This window comes from Lupinus angustifolius, unplaced genomic scaffold (assembly GCF_001865875.1).
Source record: "Lupinus angustifolius cultivar Tanjil unplaced genomic scaffold, LupAngTanjil_v1.0 Scaffold_6_35, whole genome shotgun sequence".
NCBI classification, from domain to species: Eukaryota; Viridiplantae; Streptophyta; class Magnoliopsida; order Fabales; family Fabaceae; genus Lupinus; species Lupinus angustifolius.
The window spans coordinates 19,046-39,293 of NW_017717471.1; the positions used below are offsets into that span (position 1 = coordinate 19,046).

At 35.9% G+C, this 20,248-nt stretch overlaps 1 pseudogene; it reads right to left on the bottom strand.

The window, feature by feature from the left end:
- Positions 1–9: 9 nt before the first annotated feature.
- On the bottom strand, positions 10–19,883 carry LOC109337417 (annotated as a pseudogene).
- Between the last annotated feature and the right edge of the window lie 365 nt (positions 19,884–20,248).

Sequence of the window (20,248 nt, forward strand, 5' to 3'; positions counted from 1 at the left end):
AAGTAAAATATTCAATTTATACATGAAATTTTAAACTATTGATAATCTTCCCTACAATATAAAATCATAAAAAATATTTCAATTAGACTCGATGAACAATATTGTTATTAACTCTCCATAGGAAATTGTCTGCTACTACATGTGTAGTTAGTAGTTACCATTTGGCCCCCACGACTTTCCGCGGTTAGCAGAATGGTGCATTGCATTTTGCATAACTCAAACACCTATGATAGGGCTAAGCCCAAACCTTCTATAAAAAATGTGTATAGAAGGGGAAAGAGAAAAGTTTGGTTAAGTGGTAGTATAATTCCTACAATGCCCTTGGGTAGTTAAGTTGGTTAGATTTTCTATAAATAGGACTTTGGGGGCTAAATGAAAGGGAGGGAAAAACAGTTAGAGTAATTCTGGTTGAGGAACTTGAGGGAATGGTCCAGGGACCTAACAATTGTACAATTCACCACTTGTAATCGTTCAATTTTCTCAATATAGTTCTATACATTCGACCCTACCAAGAACCATTGAATCCTGGTTGGGTTTTGAGCATTCTTTCAATTCGTTCTTGTGTGAATTATGTACCAGTGTTTATCAACCTAACTGCAGAAGCGTCAAGTTTAAAGGAATACATGAATCATGAAACAAAATAGAAACATCACTCCACCTTTTTAGCTTCAATTTGTTTGTCGTACACTCCAAATAGGGGGATAAGAATGATTAGAAACACTAGTTGTTCTTCCTTCTTCTCGATATGATCTCTGATGTCCAAGCTTTGCCAATTTCAGTCTGGAACTTCCCTACAAAAGGGTTGGTGAGAATAGCCTTCTTCTCTATACGATCTCTAATGTCTGAAAGTTGTTAAAATCTGATCCATCTTTGAACAGATTGTCCAATAATTCATGCCTTCTTAACTTGTCTTCAATGCTCAATAAATCATGCAGATTAAACCCAAAGGGGAAAGTCCCTATCTTCCGATCAGATAAACACCTCCCAAAGTTACATTGAGTAATAGCATATGTTTATGTTTCTGATAGGATTCTCTCCTTTGAGAATGGTAGATTAGAAGTCTAACATTGTAACTTCTCTCACAAAGATAAAGAATTACTGAATTACCTCTTTATTGAAATAAGACTTCAAGATACAAAAAGAACTAAGGTAACAAGTTACCCCTAAAAGGAACAATATCCTTTTACACACTGGAATAGTCGAGTCAACACAATAACAACCAAAAACTACATATTCCCTCCATAGAGGGTTCACCTATATAGCCAACCAACTAACTGACTCGTATTCTTTGTTGAATATGAGTTAGTTAGTTGACAATTGTATCAAGATTTGTGTCACTTCGGTACCTGCTCGAATCCTAGTCCGTGGCTCCAAAATCTAGGATGGCCGATAACTCTCTGCTGCCCCTTGCAATTCTGTTGGCAGGTCCGATTCTACTGGATGGTGCCTTGTTGCCTTCTTCAATTAAGATACATGAAACACCGGATGAACACAGAACTGTTTTGGAAGCTGCAATTTAAATGTCACTACTCCCACCTGTTTTAGCACCAAGTAGGGACCATAATATCTTGTCGATAGCTTAAGATGAAGCTTAGTAGGTAGGGAGCTCTCTCTATGCGGCCTAATCTTGAGGTAAACCCAATCCCCTATCTGAATCTGAGATTTCTTCCCGTGCAAGTGGGCGTAATGTGTCATCTGATCTTGTGCTCTCTGTAAATGGAATTTGAGTTGCTTCAGTGCTTCATCTCTATCCATTAAATCTTATGCCACAGCTTCAACCAAAACTTCTACAGGTACAAATCTAGACAGGGAAGGAGGCGGTCTTCCATATATTACTTGATAAGTGTCAAAATACTTAATTTTCATACACTTTTCATGACACTTATCATATGTAATTCATGCAAAACCAACTTAATTCAACACATTTTAGATAAATTGTCATAGTTTGATTGTATATTTTATCCATCTCTTTTCCAAATCTTTGTGTGAAGTTTTTTAGGAAAAATCAAAGAGAAGAAAATTTCAGAAAAATAATCAAGCAAGGAGGTGTCCAAATAAGCCACTTTTGATGCACACATACCAAGTTAAGTGTTTGGCCAAAGCATAGACCAAACACATGAAGTTGTTCACTAAGCAGCCTGACGTGGACAAACAGGATCGCCCAGCTGACCTAGCACCAACTTGACTCGATCAAACACAAGCATGGCACGGTCAGACTCAAGCATGACACAAGCCAACCTACTGAAGCATGTAGCTCAGCGTGCACCTGGACCACCCAGCCTGGAACTACACACCTGGTCAAGAGCAGGACAAGTTGATCAAGCATACAGCTGAGCGGTGCCACCTAAGTAGTCAGGCGGGCTGGACCCAGCAAGTGGTCAACTTGACTTGGCCACCAAGCAATGACGGCATCATACATGACCTCACTTGACAAGGCCTCTGAGCACTTTTTAGAATAGCCCACAATAACCTGGTCAAGTAGCTCACAAGTAGCTTTGATGAGTCAACAACAAGCAACTGACTAAGCTGCTTGGCCAAGGACCAAACTCATGCTAAAGAGTTTGGTGCGCCTGGCGTAGACCAAGAGGGTCAGGCGGTGACCTAGTTGCCTATAAATAGAGGCCCTCTTCCAAGGTAGACCAAAACATTTTTCTCTAGAATTCTTGTACTTTTGGGGTCACTGATTCCAAGGTAGCTCTTAAGTAAATTTTGTAATTTTTCCCTTAGAATTTAAGAGGAGAAAGGAGTTGGCAAATGTGATGCAAAATTTAATTTTGTAATCTCATTTGCTTCCAAAAGTATCTCATCCTTAGATAGATGGCTAATGCTCCTACACATTGATTTGAATTATGGTATAATATTATTATTTTTTCTTCATATGTATCATCTTTTGATTTCAATATATTCAAGTTATTACTTTTGGTTGATTTTGATTCTTTAAGAAGTTCTTAATGCGGTTTTAGCTTGATCACCTAAAACTTGATTTAAAGATCCAAACTGCTTCTTCTTAAGGTACAAATGAACTAAAAAGTATAACATACACCTTAGTTCACTTGCCATATCAAAGCATTTATTTTAAGCAACTTATGTTCAAGGCTAAATAAAGTTAACGGAGCCTGAAGTAGGGTTGAACAACCTACTCCGACGAGTGGCAGTTAATTATTATTTAGTGTATTACATAAGGTTTGAAAATCATCTTTCCATACTAGGACACTAGATGAGAGATTAAGACTTGGTGTTTGGAATTAACCAAAGTATAACGCATAACTTGTCTAATGTTTTCAAAATCATTTGAGTCTAGAAATAATTCCATATTTCAAACCAATTTTCTCCTCAAGAATTTGTGAATATTAGTTTATATTTCTTTGTTAACTTTTTATGCAACATAACACAAAAATCATACAAAAATTGTTAATCATTATTTTTGCTATAATATGCCTATATAATTTTCTTCTATTAATGCAATTCCATTTGGATCGACATAACTTATACTATACTATAATTACATCTTGAAAGAGATAGTGTAAAATAGTAAAGTGTTAACTTATAAATTTTATTTGTTGATTAAAGATTCCTAAAAACATAAGTTCAAACCAATTCATGGTTTGTAACTTTGTACATAGGAATAATATGCAAAAAGTGCAATTCAATTAATGGAAATTTACTTAAACAATAAAAGAGTAATGAATAATAAATCTATCTGCTAACATTTACTTTCTGTCATTTATTTTCCGCAACTAACATTTACTTTCTCTCATTTACTTTTCCGCAACTAACATTTATTTACTGCCATTTACTTTTCCGCAACTAACATTTATTTATTGTTTTATTCTTTTATTCTTTATATCAACCCTTCGAAAGAAGTAGTACGGTTAACTGTTAACTTTATTATTTTGTTCATTTTATTATTTTTTGATACCAACCTTTCGTAAGAAATGGTCTGGTTAACTTAATAAAATGAGACCGACCTTTATGGTATGGTTACAAGGAACCGGAAAAGGGAGTAAATAAATAAAGTCGTTAATTAAATAAATTATTCATCACTCATCACTCTAAAATAATTAAATAAACTTGCAAGGGCAACCCTAATCAGATTGTCCCGAATATGGCTTTCAACACTACCTCAAAGGGAGTGTAGTGAGCTGCACTTCGAAATGTAGTCTAGTACCAATACTCTGCCCATGGGATGCATTTCGCCCACACTTTGGGCTGTTCTGAACTGAAGCACCTTAGATAAGTCTCTAGAGTCCTATTAAGAACCTCGGTCTGTCCATCCGATTCTGGATGATAGGTCGTACTCATTTTTAATGTAGTATCGTACATCCTGAGAAGTTCTTGCCAGAAATGACTCGTGAAGGTAGGATCTCTATCATTTACAATAGAAATAGGGACTCCATGAAGCCGAATGACCTCCTTGACAAACACTTCCACAATGGATCTAGCGGAATAAGGGTGTTTCATGAGGATAAAATGACCATATATGCTTAGCCGATGCACCACAACTAACACCGCATTAAAACCTTTGGATTTGGGAAGCCCTACAATAAAATCCATGGTGAGTTCCTCCCAAATGGCATTAGGAATAGGTAACGGTTGTAGAAACCTTGCAGGGGAAGAAGCCAAATATTTGCTCCTTTGGCATACATGGCAAGCTACTACAAACTTTCTTATTGCTCCTTTCATTCCATTCCAGAGAAGCGATTGTGTCATCCTCCTATACATTCTATAGATTCTCGAATGCCCTCCTATTGGGGAAGTGTGGAATTCCTGCAATAGTCTGGGAATCCAAGCCGACTCAGATGCTAAAACTAACTTTCCTTTATAATATAATCGATCTTGTTTCCAAGTGTATTGGGGATGAGAATCTGGATTAGCTTGCAAGTCTTCCCTGGGTTTGGCCAAAACTAGATCCCTTTTGACTTCCTCATCAATTTCTGCAATATTTGGCCAAAAAGATCTAGTTCTTCCCTGCAATTCCTTGTCTTCATCCCTTCTAGAGAGTATCTACAACTCTATCTAATGCTCCTACTTTATACGCAATCTCGAATTTATAACCCAACAATTTGGTCAACCAATTTTGTTGATTTTGGGTTGTTATTCGCTGCTCCAACAGATACCTTAGGCTCTTTTGACCAGTGAACACCGTGAATTTCTGACCTAAGAGATAAGGCCTCCAACGTTGGATTTCTAAGACCAAGGCCATCAACTCTTTTTCATATACGTATTTGGAGAGTGTTGATTCTGCCAATGCTTTGCTGAAAAAGGCAATTGGCTTTTTATCTTGAATTAACACAGCTCCTATGCCTTTCCCCGAGGCGTCACACTTAATGGAGAATGGTTTTGAGAAGTCCGACATGGATAGCACTAGTGTTGTGGTAATTACTTGTTGCAGTTGTGTAAACACCTTTGTGCTCTCCTCGGTCCATTTGAAGTTACCCTTCTTCAACAAATCAGTGAGGGGATGAGCTATTTGACTATACTTGCAAATAAATCTCCTATAGTATTTTGTGAGACCCATAAAACCTCATAAAGCCTTCAGAGTCTTGGGTAGGGGCCATTGTAAAATTGTTTCAATCTTTTGAGGGTCCATTTCTACCCTAATCCTTGAAATGATATGTTCTAAGTATCCCACTTTGGTCTTGCCAAAACTGCACTTCTTTTGATTGGCAACGAAAGAATGTTCTAATAGTCTAGCCAACATAAGCCTCAAGTGCTTCACATTATCCTCCCAAGACTTGTTGTAGACTAAAATGTCATAAAAAAATATTAGGACATACTTACGGAGAAATGGTTTAAGGGTAGCATTCATCGCACACTGGCAGGTAGCTGGTGCGTTGGTTAATCCAAATGGCATTACCAATTATTCATAATGTCCCTAATGTCTTCGAAATGTTGTTTTAGGAATGTCTAGCTCACGCATCCGAATTTGGTGATAATCGGCCATCAAATCATTCTTGGAAAAGTACATAGCCCCGCTCAACTCATCTAGTAACTCTTTTATCACTGGAATGGAGAATTTATCTGGTATGGTAGCCTTATTTAGAGCTTGATAGTTCACACAGAACCTCCAACCCCCCACTCTTCTTTTTAACCAAGATAATTGGGTTGGAATAAGGGCTATTACTATGCCTAATAATTTTCGCGGCCAACATCTCTGCTACTTGTGATTCTATTTCATTTTTTGTGCATGTGTGGATATCGATAAGGTCTCACATTAATTGGATCAACTCCTGCCCTGATCGGAATTCAGTGATCAACTTCTCTGGTTGGTGGTAATCTTTTTGGCTCTTGAAAAACCATGGTATACTCATCCAAGATTCTTTGCAATTGTCGAGATTGTTCCAATGTCAACACCTCCTCATCCATGTTGTTTTTCTCCATTACCCATAGCATGGACATCATTTCAATTTTCGTCTTGGCTAATTTCATTAAAGCCTTAGATGAGATTACTGCTCGGGATAAACTTGGATCCCCAAGAATCACCATGTTTTGCCCTTGGTGGTGGAATGCCATGCTCAGAGTCTTCCAATTAATCTTGACCTCTCCCAAAGTCACCAACCAAGCTACTCCCAAAATTATATCTATTCCTCCTAAGTCAAACAAGAAAAACTCACCTTTCATCACATAATTTCCCAATTTCACTATCAGGTCCATACAACTACCTTGCGTGGATTTTCGATGACCATCTCCCAACCTTACAAAATATGGTGGGGTAGATTCTGTCCTAAGTCCTAATTTTTGTACCATTTAACTGGATACATAATTATGACTTGCCCCGCTATCAATCAAAATGAGGACTTCATGTCCTTGTAATTCCTATAAATGTAGCCAAGAAATGAAAAAAAGAAGAGAGAGATATATAAAAAAATGTAACTGCTCTGAATGTGGCAGTTACTGAATTTTGTATTATTGAAACATGAGTTATTACAAGAGAGGGAATCTCTATTTAAAGAGATGAATTGATGTACACATGGCATAGTTTGTTACAACCACTAAAACAAACTAAAACAGAAATTTATAACTAATACATTCCAGATAATCCAGAAATCTAAGTGATCTCTAATACAACCCCTGAGAAACCAAAGGTGGATCTGTGTTGGAGACTTGAAGCTGTCTTCTTAGAGTGAGAAATCTAGTAGGAGAGAGGTTTAGTGAGAACATCTAAAGTCTGAAAATTGGATGGGATGTGCTTAACTTCAATAGACTTGTTTTAGATCTTTTCTCTGACAAAGAATAAATCAAGCTCAATGTACTTTGTTCTTTGATGGAGAACTGGATTATGTGCCATAGCAATTGTGCTAAGATTGTCACATAAAAGAAGAGGTGCATTGTAGGGAAACTTCAACTCACTGAGAAGAGACTACACCCACATGAACTCCTAAGCAAGAAGAGTCAAGCTTTTGTATTCAGCCTCAGTGCTAGATCTGGAAATGATTTGATGCTTTTTGGACCATCAGGTGACTAGATTAGATCCAATAAAAATACAAGCTCCTGAAGTAGACTTTCTATCATCACAATCAGATGCCTAATCAGCATCACAAAAACCCTTCAGAACCAAGGGTGAGGTAGGATTAGTTGGATGTAAGTGCAGGCCATGAGACTGAGTGTCATTTAGGTATCTAAGTATCCTTTTTACAGCAGTCCAATATTCTTCTAAAGGAGCAGACAAGAATTGACATACTTTGTTCACAGAGTAGGCTATATCAGGCCTTGTGATAGTAGCATACTAAAGAGCCCCAACAATGGACCTATAGAGAGAAGGGCTTTCAACATAGTTAGACCCATTCTTTGTCAACTTGTAGTTGGACACCATAGGACAGTTAACAACTTTTTCTCTAGACATATTAGCCATTTCAATGAGATCTCTGATATATTTGGACTGTGATAGTAGAATAGATTTGTCTTTGAGATATTTGACTTCAATACCCAAGAAGTAGTCAAGACTGCCAAGGTCTTTGAGAGCAAAAGTGCTATTGAGATTGTCAATAAGAGATCTGATGTGAATTTGAGAAGATCCTATAATGATAATGTCATCCATATAGACTAAGGCAAATAACTTGTAAGTGTGAATGAACAAGAAGTTATCACATTTGCTAGTATTAAACCCAAGTTTGAACAGAGTTGCCTTTAACTTCTCAAACCACTGCCTAGGGACCTGTTTGAGGCCATATAAGGAACTGTTAAGTTTTCAAACCAAGGACTTATCCATATCCTGAAACCCTATAGGTTGTTGCATATAGACTTCTTCAGTGAGATTGCCATTGAGAAAGGCATTATTAATATTCAGTTGTTTAAGAGACCAGATAAAGGTTAAAGCCAAAATCCTTACAGTGATAGGCTTCACTACAGGAGAAAAAGTTTCATTATAGTCAACAACATGCTTCTGATGAAACCCTTTGGCAACTAACCTAGCCTTGTACCTGTTAAGAGACCCATCGGGATTCTCTTTGACCATAAACACCTATTTATAGCCAATAGCCTGGTTGTTGGGTGGCAGAGATACTAGGGACCAAGTGTCTGACTTGAAAAAACATCATATTCATTTTTCATAGTTGAGGCCCAACAGGATTAGCCAAGGTAACTTTGACTGAAGTTGGTTCAATATGAGCTAGATAAGTTGTAGGGTAAATGGTTTTAAATATCCCTGACTTTGTCCTGGTTTGCATTGGATGACATGACCTAGGAACAGACTCAGGTTCACTTGACTCACTGGATGGAACAATGACACTTGAGTCCCTAAGGATAGGAGAAACAACAATCTCAGGTTCGTTAGACTCAGTAGGTGTAGTAGTGGCATTAGGATATGTGTTATGTTGAAAATGTGGAGACGTTATTGGGATATTTGTAGAGGGGCTAGAGGAGGAAGGGGAAACATGATCAGAGGTCTGTGAGGGAATAGAGGATGGATTAGGAAGCACTAGAATTTGTTCAGGTGGGGGAATATATGTAGAGGAAGGGGAGGACTGAAGAGATGTAGCATAGGGAAACTTATATTCATTGAATACAACATCTTTGGAAATGATTATCTTACCTTCATTAGTAAGACACTTATACCCTTTGTGAGACATAGAATAACCCAAGAAGGTACACTCAGAGGATCTAAAATCAAGCTTATGTTTGTTGAATGGCCTAAGAATGGGAAAACAAGAGCAACCAAGTATCATTAAGGAGATATAATCAGGAACAATGTTATAGAGAAGTGTATGAGGGGATTTATGAGCTAGGGTGGGAGAAGGTAGTTTATTAATAAGATACACAATTGTTAGAAAGGCATGATCCCAAAACTTTAGAGGCAAACAAACATGAGCTAAAAAGGCTAAACCAGTCCTCATAATGTGCCTATGTTTCCTCTCAACAGTCCTATTTTGATGATGAGTATGTAGACAAGCTACTCTATGAGAAATACCCAACTTAGTGAGATATGCGGTAAAAGGTCTAAACTCCCCATCCCAATTACTTTGAACAGATTTGACAGTTTTGTTAAATTGAGTTTTTATCATAGTGAGAAATGTGTCAAACAAGGTGATTGTATCAGACCTTAATTTCAACAAATATACCCAAGTGTGTCTAGTGGCAGCATCAATAAGAGAGAAATAATATATAAACCTAGTTATAGAATCAATAGGTGCAGGTCCCCACAAGTCAACATAAAGCAGATCAAAAGGATTAGGATATTTATTAGTGGAATCAGCAACAAGAAGTTTGTGAGACTTTCCTAGGCAACAAGCAATACAAAAATCTAAAACACTTTTGTGACTTTGAGAGATATTACAGTGACTAAGAATATTCGAAACAACTTTTTCATTGGCATGACCTAGTCTACAATGCCAAAGAAAATAAGAAGAACCACTACTAACAGAATTGTGTACAAATTTATTCTTAGAAAGGGAAAAACTATTGTACTACTAGGTTGCTTCTGAGAAGGACCAGTAGAAGAAGGACTTGAAGATACTAAAGGCAGTAGATCATGAAAAGCATAGAGTCCCTCTGGAGTAATAGTGCCTCTTAGTAAGATATGATCAATAGCCTGGTATTTGACAAAACAAGCATGAGGATGAAATTCAAAGTAACAATTGTTGTCTTGTGCAAACTAAGAAACACTAAGTAAATTTTTAGTGACGGGGGGAACAAGAAGGAGTTTCCTAAGAGATAGAGACACATGAGGATTAAAAGATGAATGAAATTTAGAATTACCACAAGTAGAGATAGGGATACTAGAACTATTATCCAAGTAAATCTGATTCGACGTGAATTTTTCAGTAGGCTCTTGAACCAAACCAGGATCAGATATGAGATGATTAGTGGCACCATAATCAGGATACCACACTGGATTGGTCTTGTTAGGTGCACTTCCAGAAGCTAATGTTGTCATAGCATAATGAGAGCCAAAGTGACCTTGACCAAGAGGATATCCGTGAGGACCTTGAGCAGCATGATGAGAAGGTCCAAAGTAAGAATCGGGAGCAAAATGATCAAAATGACCAACATATGATCCCCTTGGATGTGGGAAGTGTGGCTTAGGATAGTGATGGAAGCCCCTTGGAGCACGAGGAGGAAAACTTGAGTAGTGTCTTGGTGCTGGAGTATCATAGCCAAGAGGAGCACCATAGTAATTTTGTCCATAGGTAGATGGTGCATACTCATGTCCATACTTATTGCAATAGTCATAGAATAAGGTGTTTCCACGTGGTCTAGAACTGCCACGAGATCCATAACCACCTCTTCTACCACGATTACCATGAAAATTGCTTCTATATCTAGTATTTCCATGAAAGTGGGTAGGAAGTCCATCATTACGTCCCCTAGGAACAGAAGGAGAACTTGGAGACCTAATAGGATAGCTATTCATTTGCGAATTGATGGAGACAGGATTAGGTGGAGAAGCAGCAGCAACGTTCACAGAGAGAGCATCAAAAACAGATATACTACCATTTCTCTCTAGACGAGCTTCAAATCTCACCAAATAAGATTGAAGAGCATTGATTGAAGGAGTATCTTCTTGACTCTCAACCGTAGTAATGAGATTTTGATATTCCTCAGGAAAACCATCAAGAATGCAATCAGTGTGTTCAGCTAGGGTTATTGGAGAACCTATGGAAAGTAAAGAGACAACAAGTACCTTAATCTTCATAAAATACTCTGATATAGAGCATGAACCTTTAACCATTGATTTCAACTGCGCCTTAAGCTGTCTACTCTTGGCTTTCGTTTGAGCATGACAATACTCACTAATTTCACGCCATAGCTGAAAGGAATGCCTACAATCAACAACACTAGGTTGTAGATCTGTGGAAAGCGAGTTAAGGAACCACGACAGAATCATCTAGTCTTGCTCCTCCCAGCTCAAGTAGACAGAATTCACGCGATAGAGAAGACGATCTTCTTCCATAAGAAACCGTTCTGGAAAAGAATCACCATAAAAAAAATCGAAAAGCACGATTGGAAGTGAGAATCGCAACCATGAACTATTTCCATATCAAGAAGTTATGCTCCGTAAGTTTTGTTGTTGGAAGAGGAAGAGTGAGAGAAGGATGAGAAGAATGCAGTGGAGAAGGCATGAAAGGAGGAGGAAAACCAAGATCTTCAGAGACAAGAGCCATTGGAGGCGTGATACCATGTAAATATAACAAAGAAATGAAAAGAAATAGAGAGAGAGAGAGAAAGAGAAAAGGTAACTGCTCTGAATGTGGCAGTTACTAAATTTTGAATTATTGAAACTTGGGTTATTACAATAGAGGGAATCTCTATTTAAAGAGATGAATTGATGTACACGTGACATAGTTTGTTACAACTACTAAAACAAACTAAAACAAAAATTTATAACTAATACATTCCAGATAATACAGAAATCTTAGTGATCTCTAATAATTCCCCTTTAAGTTTCATAGTCTGAGGTTGAGTTAATCCTCCTACTAAACACATATAGAGATCCATCCATTGGCATTCCACATCTGCAATCTCAGTTTCTTTCTCCTCAGGATTGATACGTCCTTCTATAGTTGTTATTTATCCTTCTTCATTAACCTCCTCATCCTCAGCCAAAATTACCATCCTCGTGCTCTTTTTTGGGCAGTGGTGTCCTGGCCCAAAAGCTAGACCATAATGATAAAACTTTCCCGTTTCTCTTCTTCGAACATATTCAACATAGAGAATGGTGTGTGTTCCTCTACTTCTTGGCCCTGAAAATTTGGTTTTTGTCGCTGATATTGCAGAACCTTGAGAGCTTTGAGTTCCCCCATTTTGTGTTTGGGCATGTTTGCTTTTGGAGAATTAGAGGAGAAGAAGAAGAAGTGAGAATCGTGAGAACCGTAGAGAATAAGAGGTTACGGTTTGAGAGAGAAAAAAAGGAAAAGATAAAAAGGTGGAGAGAGAGAGAGACGAATACGTTCTACTTTATTAGCTTTATAATTCACGATTACAAAAGGAGCATGTGCTCTTTACTTATAGTAAAACAGAAAACTAACTAGTAATGAATCTGGTCATAAAGATAGGCTAGATACATTTTAAGAGAAATAGTTACAAAATCAGTTAAATCTGAACTACACTAATATTCCCCCTAAATTTGGAGCTATTGTGACCTTGTTGAGCAGTATATAGATCTGTGATGTGAAGTTTGTCCCGAAGAAGAGTAAAACGAGAAGTAGAGAGATGCTTGGTAAGAATATATGCAACTTGATGCTCAGAGGAAACATGCTCAACTAGTAACTGTTTGTTGATTACTCTTTCTCTGACCCAAAAGAGATCAAGTTCAATATGTTTGGTCCTAGAGTGCAAGACTGGATTTCTTGAAAGTAAAACAATGTTCATATTATCACAGTATACAACTGGAATAGAACTCTTAAACTGTAACTCCTGAAGGAGACTTTGAATCCAGATCATCTCACTAGTAGTAATAGTCAAGCTACGATATCCGGCTTCAGCTGTAGACCGAGCAATCCATTCTTTCTTCTTTGACCACCAAGAGACGAGATTATGACCGAGATAGACACAGACCCCCGATAACTGACGATTACAAAAAGAGCATGTGCTCTTTACTTATAGTAAAACAGAAAACTAACTAGTAATGAATCTAGTTATAAAGATAGGCCAGATACATCAAAGGAATAAAAGAATGCTAGATACATTTTAAGAGAAACAGTTACAAAATCAGTTAAATCTGAACTACACTAATATAGCACTACTCGCCCCACTGAAACCCCTGGATCTGGATATGATTGATCCCCCTCCTTGAAACCTGAATCCAACGTTGATTCCATGCTCCTACGTGTTCTGAGAATGTTGCATCTGCTTCATCACTTCTTCCACGTCGCAGACTATCTCCATTGCTCTAGTAAGGTCCCTAGGGTCATGAGGTCTTACCAAGCTTCTAATGTCTTGACGCAGACCAGCCAAGAAATAGCCAAGAATTTGATCCTCCGCATTCGGGCTTGCTTGCACGACCATGAGTTCAAACTTCTGCACATACTCCTTCACTCCTTCCATCTGCATTAGGGAAGCCAACCTCTCGTACACTATTCCTCTACCCTTGCCACTAAATCTTCTCATCAAAGCCTCTAAAAAATCTTTCCAAGATGGATTCTTGGATTTTTGTCGCCAATATCGGAACCAATGCACCGCATTCCCTTCCATGCTAATTAAAGCAAGCTTTAATCTCTTTGAGGTCTTCACTTGCTGTACCTCAAAGAATTTCTCTGCCCTCACCAACCAACCCAAAGGATTTAGTCCTTCAAAAGTGGGTAATTCCACTTTCTTGATCCAAGAATACTTTAATGACCCCATTTCATCTTCGGCATCACTGGCCTCTCCTTCGTCACCTTGCTCCTTCTTGTTCACCGAATTGTTCCCCTCCACGGAAAGATTTTTTGGTTGTGTATTTGTAACAACAAATTTTTGATGTACTCGACGTCGGTTTTCATATCGTCCAGTTTCATGCGATGCTCATCAACAACTCTTTCCAAGACTCCCATGCGATTCTCCATCGTGAAAGAGTTTATCGAATCTGGCAGGTCGAACCAACTTCATAAGATCCTCTCCTTTGAGAATGGTAGATTAGAAATCCAACACTGTAACTTCTCTCCAAAGATGAAGAATTACTAACACTGGAATAGTTACCCCCAAAAGGAACAATTTCCTTTTACACACTGGAATAGTCCAGTCAACAGAATAACAACCAAAAACTACATATTCCCTCCATATAGGGTTCACCTATATAGCCAAACAACTAAATAACTCATATTCTTATTCCTACGAGAATAGATCAGCAATGGTTTATCTTTGATGTGTTGTTTGTTGGGCTACAACCCAAATCATCACACCCAACAGTTTCACTACCAGAACAACTACCATACTTAGGTTTCACTATTCGATTGAAAATAAATGAGTACTCTCAATCTGAATTGCATATTCACATTAAAATTTACCATGACTCCTTGAAAAAAAACACTTCAAGGGTATAGTGTGAATTGGGGAATAAAAGGTCTGAGAACATGCTAAGAGAACACTAAAGTTTAAACACTAAGTGACATTTTGTGCTCCATATTCAACCTAGACATACTTTGGCAACTTAATATTTAAATCAAGTGAAAACAAAATAAGCTCAACTACCCAACACCACTATATTTTTTAAAAATTAATAAACCTTCTCTTGCATGACACTTTGAAAAAATTAAATAAAAAATTATATAGCCTAATGTATTTTCCACAAAATATTGCTAAATAACACCTCTAATAGTCATTGTAGTAACTAAAACATATTGCAATCTGCAATGGATGTCATATTAAATCACCAATAGTCATTAAAATATCTCAAACAAAGAGCATTAAATAAGTAAAAACAAGTCATGCATCTTTGGAAGATATAGGTTCATACTACATTTTCAGTACAAGTTACATGCCCTATAGGCTATAAGTATTGGGTGTGAACATTACCAATCAAGAAATACTAATCAAGTACGTTTTAAGTTAAAAATGTAGAGGAAAATAATACCAGCAATTGACTGGAAAAATTCTTCGAAATCCTTGCCTTGGCCTTCAAAATGCCACAAGAGAACATTTTTCAGAACTAAAATGGGATCTAAACTCTGGAGCATATGGATTATTCCATTGTAAATCAAAAATGAAACATGCAAATCATAAAAACACTCACTCATTTGAATGGTTGTAGCCTACCAGTATAAAACTTCATTGAAACACATGTCATATACCACTATACTAGAATGCAATGCAATACAATACAATAAAATAAATCTTAGTTTTTAGGATTTATAGATAGTTTTCTAAGAAAAACTAATATTAATTTGTAGGTACTACAGTATACTAAGATGTATCTTGCTTTCTTTTCTACAAACCACCTTCATCACACATCAATATCATTAGAAGTAATCAATACTTTTCGACATATTAGTGGATATTGGTAGACATTAGTGAAAAGCACTACCACAAAGCATGCTTAAGTTTAGCATGAAGCATATCGTTTAACTGCAAAGATTATTCTCCTCCTTCATATGTTTTAATTTTATAAGATTAGCAAATAATCCACATGATTAAGCAAAATTCAGTAGGTGATCACCACAACATGAATAAAATGTTAAGGAAAATAAAATCAAAGCTTCTGACCATCCTCATATTGCAAGGCTTGAAGGATCATTTCCACCTGTATGAAACAAAGTTTTAAGGATTTGGTAACTAAAGAAGTACGGTGCAGAGAAATTTTGGCCTTAAATCAAAATGTTGCATAATCATTAATAGCTGATGTTCTTCACAAAAATTTTGACAGCTGAAATTAAAATCAGCAGCCTGAAAGAGTAGTGAAGATCAATTTTTCTACTTATTTTTGTTTGTCTTGTTTGAAAATTAAGACTTGTAAATGTGTTATGGCCTAGATGGAAAACCAATGCATCACCTTGGGGAAAGAGAAAAGCACATTCAAAACTTTTATTTTAATTAAAATGAGAAGACACAGAGATATGAAATTGACCATATTATTATATTCCCCCTTTTTCTTCCCTTCAGAGTTCAAGTAATTAGTGCTAGTAAATGGATACATAAATCATTGCTCTATAGCAAGATACTATGTATGCAAAGCAGTTAAAATAGACAAGAGATTATCACAAAAAGCCTCCAGAAAAAGAACGTAATGTAGTGAAACTAGTAATCAAAATCAGTCAAAAGTTAATCTCAAGTCTCGACAGTAAATCACTGAAGGAATAGCAAAATAATCCACAAACGTTATCAAGATCCTTAACTCCTTGACAAATTTAGCTCCTCAGGAAGAATTTGCTTCATAATCCATCCACAACTTAGCGATTTCCTTGGCTTTATTACAACAAATGGATTAAAAACCAAGAGAAATCAGTTTATTACAATATAATAGTCAACAAGTTTATTTAAGTAGTGAAAAACAAAGTACCTCTAGATCCACCTCCGATCACCTTCACATATGATTTAAGGCTTCTTGTTCTCATCAACTTTTTTCTGCTTTCAAAATTCCATTAGATGGGGTTATGTCCCCAACAATTGATGTTAAACAAGGAAACATAGTAAGAACATCAAATTTCAGTTCTTAAAGAGAGATCATGGATGTGAAACAAGAACGGCAGGTCATTATGTATAATTGTAAGAACATCGAGTGATTAGAAAATCCCAGATACAACACTTCTATAGAAAACAAAACTGGGCTAAAAGAATTGTGCTTTTGTATGTGCCGCAAATTAACTACTGTAATTATGTATAATTGTACTTTAAGTTAATTCTAAAGTGGAATATTAGTAATTCTCATGTTTTCAGTTAGAGTAAAGTGGAAACAGTACAGTGGTAGAATGAAATATGTATATCAGTATATTAGTGTGTATGAGTTCTTGGGTCAATCAGACCATGAAAACTTACTTCACAAATGTTTTCATATGGAACACGAATTAATTTTAGGCCATTTATATTCAACCTTAATTTTTATTATTTCAACTTATTCGCTTCACACCCACATGTCAGTCAACTCCAGCTAGTGGAACTACTACGGCTTGATTGTTGTTGTATGACATTAGTAAAGCATAATAGGAAGAAACAGAATCTTACTCTCCAAACATAGAGAATGACATCAAACAAAGACTAAACAATCATTTCATTCCATAAATTTAAAGGCAGACATTATATCAATCCCTAGTTTAGGAAATTACCATTTTAATCCCTGAAACTATAAGCACTGGTTATATTAGCACTTAGAATTATAATTATCAGTGTAATAGGTCCATACGAGATGAGCTTTGGCACAAAAGTAAGGTTGTTTGCCTTGTGACCTGGAAGTCATGGGTTCAAATCCTGGAAACAGCCTCTTCGATTGTGAAAGTAAAGTTGCAAACACAATACATCTACTCTCCCCAAACCCCACTAGGTGGGAGCCTCGTGCAATGAGCCTCCCCTTTTTAGTCTAATAGGTCCCTAGATTTAGGGACTGACATGGTTGGTATTTACAATTTCAGTGACTAGAATGAATCGGTCTAACATGTCCCTGGTTTCAAACAGTTATATGACTGTTGCTTATATTTACATAGACTAAAACGACTTTCATTAAACTCGGGGATTAATAAGATGAGAGCTAATAAATTAAAAAAAATGTTGATTTTGTCTTAGTAACAGAAAACAACGAAAAGACAAAGCAACATACCTTCTGCGATATCATGAACACTAGCCATTTTAACACACCTAAATAAAAGAACAAACTATTTTTCAATAAACATGCACAATCTAATTTATCATATGCACTCAATTAACGAAAAATCAAAAACACTACTTAAAGTAACTTATTACAGCTCAAGAAAAATGAACTAAACTTGTTTCAATTTGTTGGACCAGACTGCGACCGGTCCAATCAGTAGGAAGTTCCACGTAACTGGAGTATGGGAAGTGTGGAGAGTCATAAGTGAAACAACATGTCTTGAACCAAAACTTTAAGGCATTAATTCCATGGAGCTTTCTACTTCACTCCTCCCCGTATATCCAATGTGAGACTTCACACTTGAATAAATCCAACACGGTCAAAGCTAGGGATATCTGCAGCAATGAGAGCCATCAAAGCCATTTGATACATATGATCCGCTATCGATTCTGAATCCTCTACCTCTTTTCTTACCCATCTTGTTCTTTTTGTTGTCTAATTCACACTCACCATTCAAAACGTTAACACATTCATACTGAAAAAATGCAAATCAAGCATATTTCATTTCATTTTTTTCTGTTTTATTTTGCACTAGTGTTTTAAATTGTAATTTACAATCGCAATTGCAGCAACAGTCTCGCATTGTGACAACCGCAATTGGGATAATAAACACAAATGTGATAGTAATTTAAAACAATGTGTGATAAATAAGAAAAAAATAATGACGAAATACTAATAAATTTTGATTTAAACCTTGAGGTTGTGACATATGGAGAGGAAATCAATGGCGGAGGAAGGGGAAGGAGCTCTGTCGTGAATGACGGATGGAGTAAGAGAAGAATTTGTGGTAACCGCCGATGATGACGATGGTGAAGATGATGATGAGAAGGCTAAGGTGGCCATGCAAAAAACTCTACTGCCACTTAGTACATATTTTATTTCTTCATTGAGAAAAATATTTATGTATCAATTACATTATCCATTATTTATATTTAATTATTGATAAAAATTAATTTTTAATAGATTATTTGGCAAAAATTAATTTCCATTACGAAGGACCCAATGAAATTGTTATTTGGCAAAAAAAAAAAATTAATAGATTATTTTTCAGTAAAAAATTTAAAATCAACAAATTTCATTTTCTACCCATATTTTAGTATGAGAGATGAGTTGAATTTAATTTTCTTAATTGGATTTGGAATTTGAGTTAGGTGTAGTATTTGTTACTCCAATAAGATTCTTAGTTCTTACAACTCATCAATTTATCAAAGTTAGATATTTTATCATACATCAAAATAGGTTATAAACAACATAAGTATGTTTCCAATTCAGGCTAAACATGAGTCAATTTGAATTAAGTTAATTGTATGCAGCGTACCTAAAGTAAGCACGGAAAATATTTTGAGAGATATGATATATTGATTTTTCATATAAATAGTAATAAAATTCTCCCAACTACATATCATTGGTCATTCTTATACGTGTTAATTCAAGTAACATATGATACTTTCGATTTTTTTATTTATTTATTAAGAATATAACATTTTTTATGATTGCTTATGTGAAATTAGTGTGAAACATTTTGGGTTAACTAGGAAGTTAAGGTCAAGACTTTAGAAACTAATAACTAGAAATTACTTCAAAACTTTAACCGTTAATTAGTTTGATGAACATACTTCATAACTAAATAAACTCGTATTCCAACACGGTCAAAGCTAGGGATATCTGCAGCAATGAGAGCCATCAAAGCCATTTGATACATATGATCCGCTATCGATTCTGAATCCTCTACCTCTTTTCTTACCCATCTTGTTCTTTTTGTTGTCTAATTCACACTCACCATTCAAAACGTTAACACATTCATACTGAAAAAATGCAAATCAAGCATATTTCATTTCATTTTTTTCTGTTTTATTTTGCACTAGTGTTTTAAATTGTAATTTACAATCGCAATTGCAGCAACAGTCTCGCATTGTGACAACCGCAATTGGGATAATAAACACAAATGTGATAGTAATTTAAAACAATGTGTGATAAATAAGAAAAAAATAATGACGAAATACTAATAAATTTTGATTTAAACCTTGAGGTTGTGACATATGGAGAGGAAATCAATGGCGGAGGAAGGGGAAGGAGCTCTGTCGTGAATGACGGATGGAGTAAGAGAAGAATTTGTGGTAACCGCCGATGATGACGATGGTGAAGATGATGATGAGAAGGCTAAGGTGGCCATGCAAAAAACTCTACTGCCACTTAGTACATATTTTATTTCTTCATTGAGAAAAATATTTATGTATCAATTACATTATCCATTATTTATATTTAATTATTGATAAAAATTAATTTTTAATAGATTATTTGGCAAAAATTAATTTCCATTACGAAGGACCCAATGAAATTGTTATTTGGCAAAAAAAAAAAATTAATAGATTATTTTTCAGTAAAAAATTTAAAATCAACAAATTTCATTTTCTACCCATATTTTAGTATGAGAGATGAGTTGAATTTAATTTTCTTAATTGGATTTGGAATTTGAGTTAGGTGTAGTATTTGTTACTCCAATAAGATTCTTAGTTCTTACAACTCATCAATTTATCA